The 6,000-nt window shown below is 37.6% G+C and overlaps 1 protein-coding gene and 1 long non-coding RNA gene across 2 annotated transcripts in view; both read left to right on the plus strand.

The window, feature by feature from the left end:
• Positions 1–6,000, plus strand: part of trip4 (thyroid hormone receptor interactor 4) — an 83,317-nt gene that overhangs the window by 7,688 nt on the left and 69,629 nt on the right. The window lies entirely within an intron of this gene.
• Positions 3,603–6,000, plus strand: part of LOC116689566 (uncharacterized) — an 18,951-nt gene continuing 16,553 nt past the window's right edge. The window contains exon 1 of the long non-coding RNA XR_004332040.1: positions 3,603–3,613. This is a non-coding gene — a long non-coding RNA (uncharacterized LOC116689566). The remainder of the gene's footprint in view (positions 3,614–6,000) is intronic.

Consider the following 6,000-nt stretch of genomic DNA (forward strand, 5'->3'; position numbering starts at 1 on the left):
AGAGTCCTATTTGATTATGACTGTGTCAGATAAAAGCAAGTGCCTTGCGGTGGAAGGCGGTAAAATATGTGGACAGTTTATTACAGGGAAACATCACATAAATTTGAAAGTAGCCTACATTTGAGAAACGAACACATGGAGGCTAACCTAGCTAGGAGAATTCCGGTCAAATTCAACATGTAGGTCTGTTTGTAAATTTGGAGGTCTGTCAGTAGAGGGAATAACTAAACCAATCGGTGCTGCCTACACCGTGTTATCCTCCTGCTAGAGTTAGCACCCAACAGGCTTAAACATGGCAAGTTTTAAACATGTTTTTAGCCTTTAAACATGTTCAAAATGTCAATAAAGTGCCTACCCATGTGCGGTTATTCTTTCCAAGTGAACACAGCAAATCTGACTGTAGTAGATGTAAAAGAAATGTATGAAAGTTGAGCTAATTCAGCTGTGTTTAGTTCCAGTGTTGAGACGGCAGTTGAGAGCTTAGGGACCGTCTACAAACTACAACACAGAAAAGAGACACGTAAAAACACGTAGGCTGTCAATAAAATGATTAAATAAGGTAGTATCTCCAAATTTACCACAGTTATAACTAGAAGTCTTCTGCTATTTGTTCTATAGCACTTACTTTTAAAAAATAAGCATATGCTTGTTTTTGAAAATATGTTTTGGTGTTGGTGTTTGTAGGCGGTCCCGAAGCACTCCTTGCAGTATCAACACAGGACCTAAACACAACTGAATTAGCACAACATATATGCATTTCTGTCACATGAGATTCACTGTGTTCCCTTGGGAGGAATCACTTCATATGGGTAGGTACTTGTAATGACATTTTGAACATGTTTTAGAGGCTAAAAACAAGGTAAAGGAGAACGCCAAGCCCCCTTTCCCTGAAAAATAACTAACCCCGGGAATGTTATGGTCATGGCTGTATTGATACGCAGGGCCAGCAGCATGACGGAGACAACCGCAGGACGGAGAACACTACAGGTGGGCTTTCACAGGCGACCCGATAGCGGGTTAGTAAATATGCAGGAACACCAAATGCGGGGGGAAAGTGGGTTAATATGTGGGTTAATTCTGGGATGTCTAGACTGTGTGAGTCGAATGAATTCAAAAAGTTTGCCACTTTACTGGAACCAAAGTTCAAAACACCTGTTGGTGTCTGTCTTCTTTAGCCTGTTGGCTGTTTAGGTTTTTCTCCTGGAACACGTCAAACACATTCTACACTTACTGCGGCGTTGTGTTGACTGTTTACATATGTGTGCTCATCATCATATGTACACTGTTTGTACTGGTGTTATTGTTGAATACGTTGTGAATACATATTTCTAAAATTGTATGATTTTGTTGAGTTATTATTACATTTATTATATTTTTCAACCTTTCTACTGTTAAAAAAATACAAATTAGACCAACAAATAACCAAGATTACAAAAAGAAAAACTAATAAAAACTAAACTAACACTGAGCATTTTTAAAAAATAAAACTATCTAAGCAAACCCGCTTAAAAAACTAATTAAAACTAACAAATGAAACAACAAAAAGTCAAAATGAAATAAAAATAAAAACTAATGAAAAATGCAAAACTATTATAACCTTGGTTTGGTACTGCCAGTTTGTTTTGTTTTGTCATGGTCAAAAAAATTGTGGCAGAGAATTGTGATATCAATTCTAATAAAAAAAAAAAGATTCATGATTCGTATTTTTCCCCAAATTGTGCAGGCCTATTGACCATGCATTTTGCTGCACCAGACTCTCTCTGCCAGTTTACAGTATTTCCCACTAGAGGCAGTATGCACCACAGGAACACTGAACACTGAAACACAAATACAAGCTGTTGTACTACCTCCCACTAAAATGGTTTATATATATATACACACATAACATTGGCATCAGTCTATTGTGTTTATGTGGCATACACTTATAGCAAAAAGGCGTATTTTGTCTTACATCTACAAAAGACATGATGAGGAAACAGCGCCCATTCATTACTAATGAGTAATGGGTGTACTGCTGCTTTTTATGCTTTTCATTTTACGTCTTCCATGAACACTTAAAGTGAAATCCACCCTTAAACAGTGTGTTACGAGGACTCTGAAAATGTGATATAGCAAATCATGGAGGTGCTCCATTGCCCTTTTGGACTTGTACACTGTTTACTTGATCTTTTACACCCAAATTGATTTAATGAAAAGTATAAACTGAAAAGTACGCCCCACTCCCCATTAAGTCATTATGTGGTTACAGAGTTGTTGTTATATTCGCTGTCACTGGAACACATTTAAACTCAACTACATTGCCATCCTTGCCTTGCCTGTTTTTCCTCTGGCTTTGGGAGAGACTTCTCCATTTGAGGTCCAAAGGTCTCATGTTTTTAAAGTTTTAAAGTATAGTACAATACATTATATGTTTGTCATAATAGGACCGCATTAACTGACTATTCATTTAGTTGATTGCCTGAAAATTGATTGCCAACTATTGATGATCAATTCCTAGTTTAAATAATTTAATCAAAGATAAATAAAATCTCTGAACAAATACACACCCTCATTTGAAAAGGCTATATGCTATGTGCTTTATTCTATAGTTTTCCTATCACACAAAAACACACACAGCTTTAATTGATATGCAGACAGTACATTTAATTTAGCCATCAAGTATTGCATATCTTCTGTTCAAATTTTTATTTTTTTTATTTAAAAAAAATATATATATATATATATATATATATATATATATATATATATATATATATATATATATATATATATATATAAAACAGCCATGGAACAAGCAATGATCCCCTTCTCTGCACTCATTTTATATGTGCTTCCTGCATGAAGCCAGTTGTCTTATTGTGTGTTTGGTAAAAGAAAAAGCTTTAAAATGTGTGCTGCTACATGGCTTGCATTCTGACTGCTGGGACCTGTAAATCTAAGGGCTCACCCCTTTTGTACTCTGTCCTTATTCTCTCCTCCACCACTCATTCCTCCCAGGGCTGTAAAATCATGCTTGCAGGCAGTGTGACTGCCCTTTCAATGTGTGTGTGCGTGTGCGTGTGCACTTGCACAGAGTAGCCATAAATAACACCCCCACCCAACACAAGGCCCCTTAGAAAAAAAGAAAAGAAAAAAGAGGCAGATGTAGAAAATAGTGAAGCAACTGGAGAAGAACAGTACCAAAGGTATAATAATGGTGTTGAACAGTTGGTTAGTGTTATTCCAGTCACCATTTTGGAAAAAAAACTGTGACTATTAGCTGTTTAGCATTTTAAGCTTGCTTCCTTTTAATGTAAGCAGAAGATTGCACATTGTGTGAGTGCATAGTAGCACACAGCTGGGCAGGGTGAGTGGGTGAGGTGTAGGATTTACTGTCCTGTTCTGGCAATTGTGGGTGGTTAAAAGGGGGTTGGTGAAGGACAGACAGCCATTATTCTTCAGGCCCTTCTAAAGCTGCCCCTAGTGATGTATGAAATATTTAGAGAAAGTGGAATGTGGGTGGATCAGGAGAGCACGAGAGAAACACTTTGAACGCAGTAAATGCAGTAAATGTTGTAAATATTTGAATATCACTGATCCAGTGTGATAGCAGTCGTTCCCCTGTTGGGGTGCTGTTGTACAAAGCAGCACCAAAAACCTGATACCTTGCTGAAAGACAGTGTAGAAAGACCACCCCCAGGCTGAGCAGGATTTCCATCTGCTTGACTTGGACCAATTCTGTCCCTCATTAGAAACGTACTGGTGTATTGATCCATTCTTCCCATAATCTCTCACTCCTCCCAACTCCCCAACCCCCTGTACTGCTGATAATTGGCCGGCCATTATGATCTGTGCTCTGTCTCTCTAACCCTACCCCCCAGTGCTCACTCAGCAATGAGTGGAGATGTATGCCTGACCTGCAGAAAGTAGAGGGGGTGGGGAAAGGATAGGTATGTTACAGATTGAAAATTGGAATGTGTTTGCTGGAAGAGGCAGAGTGAGATAATTAAAAAGGATGAGCAGGGAGCTCCATCCAAGCTAAGCAGATTTATGGGTGGTGGATATGCTGCAGATGGTTTACTTCACACATACAAATGACACTCTACTGCACAATATTTAAAAATTGTGCATAAAATAGAGCAAAACAAAATGTATCTAGACATGCACATAATTATTATTAGTTATCCAAATGGTTCACAGCCCAAGCAAAGGCACATCACACCCCATACAGAGCTCAAATGGAGTCTTACTCCTCCTGTGGTGAAAAGATTGATTGGATCAATCCACACCCTTAATAAGGGTCGGATTTATTTCTCTGCTGCAAAGACCATATCACCAGCTGAGGAGCTACCTGTCTTTGTGAATACAAGCCAGAGAGGGCTAGTGTTTTGGACAAGCTGAGAAAAACCACTGACTGTTCAGTGCTTTATTGATTCCTATGAAATGACCATGAGGGTAAGAAAACCAAGGCTTTGTGTGCGTAAGTGTGTGTATTTGATCTGTACACATATTATGTAATCAAAGGACCATATGAGTTTCCTGTTGATGAAATATTGACATAGTAATGCAATCTGGAAGTTTCAATATTCACATGTTTCACAGATAAGCATGTGTTCAGGTCTGTTGAAGGCTGATATATCAGGTCCCTCGTGCTTCTGTATGTCAAATAAACACATATTGACATGGCTTGTATTATATGGTGTATAGCCGAGGTCCCCGTCAGGTTTCACAATTCCTTGATGAATAACTTCTGATCCACTCATAGACTCTATTAACACCAATTCAGTTTTATTTCACAAAATGAAAACAAAAGTAAGAAATGTGCATAAGGCCCTTTTTACTGAAGACGTTCAGAAATTTCTCGGTAGAAGTACAGGTGTAAATAATGAAATTAACAATGACTACATTTCAATTAGCTATATCAGTTTTAGGATCCTGGTATTGTGCATGCTGGTTCACTGTCAGACAGTCATGGTTTATTGTGTCACTTGGGTAAAGCAGTTAATGTTTGTGTAACACCTGTGCTATTTCCTACATATATTATGTGAGTAATTAAGGCTTAAAAAGCACTGACATTAACATCACTGCAATAGTGGTTAGAACTAATTCAGGCAAAAAAAATTGTAACAACACAACCAGTTAAGAGGGCATCAGTGCAATAAAATAGTTTGATAAGAAAGAGAAGAAAATTACTTAATTACAAAATAAAATTAGGACAATTTCTCATGCAAGATATCCCTTTAATCATTTTTTTAAATACTTAAGATTCTTGCATTCATGGGATTCCGACACATACAGTCTTGTTTACAAAGACGGCCATATACTTTTCTTCCTTTAGTGCCTTCGACAAGTTTATTTGCATATGTATGTAACAGTATCATCTGCATACAATATATGTACAGTGGGGCTCGAAAGTTTGGGCACCCCAGGTAAAGATTTGTCCATAGAAGCCAAGAAAAGATGGAAAAATCTCCAATAAGCATCAAATGACAGATTGGACATTCGTATATGTCACAAAAAGTTAGATTTTATTTCCATCATTTACAAAATTTAAAATAACAGAAAACAAAAAAATGGGGTCTGCAAAAGTTTGGGCACCTTGCAGAGTTAATACCTTGTACTGCCCCCTTTTGGAAAGTTTCACAGCTTGGAAACGCTTCTTGTAGCCAGCCAAGAGTCTTTAGATTCTTGTTTGAGGTATCTTCGCCCATTCTTCCTTCCAAAAGTCTTCCAGTTCTTTGAGATTTCTGGGCTGTCTGTCATGCACTGCTCTTTTAAGGTCTATCCATAGATTTTCAATTATGTTGAGGTCAGGAGATTGTGAAGGCCATGGCAAAACCTTCAGTTAACACCTCTTGATGTAATCCACTGTGAATTTTGAGTTGTGTTTAGGATTATTATCCATTTGTAGAAGCCATCCTCTCTTTAACTTCAGCTTTTCCACAAATGGCATCAAGTTAGCGTCCAATATTTGCTGAAATTTTTATTGAATCCATTTTTCCGTCTACTCGTGAAATGTTC

Source organism: Etheostoma spectabile, chromosome 1 (assembly GCF_008692095.1).
Source record: "Etheostoma spectabile isolate EspeVRDwgs_2016 chromosome 1, UIUC_Espe_1.0, whole genome shotgun sequence".
Taxonomy (NCBI): Eukaryota; Metazoa; Chordata; class Actinopteri; order Perciformes; family Percidae; genus Etheostoma; species Etheostoma spectabile.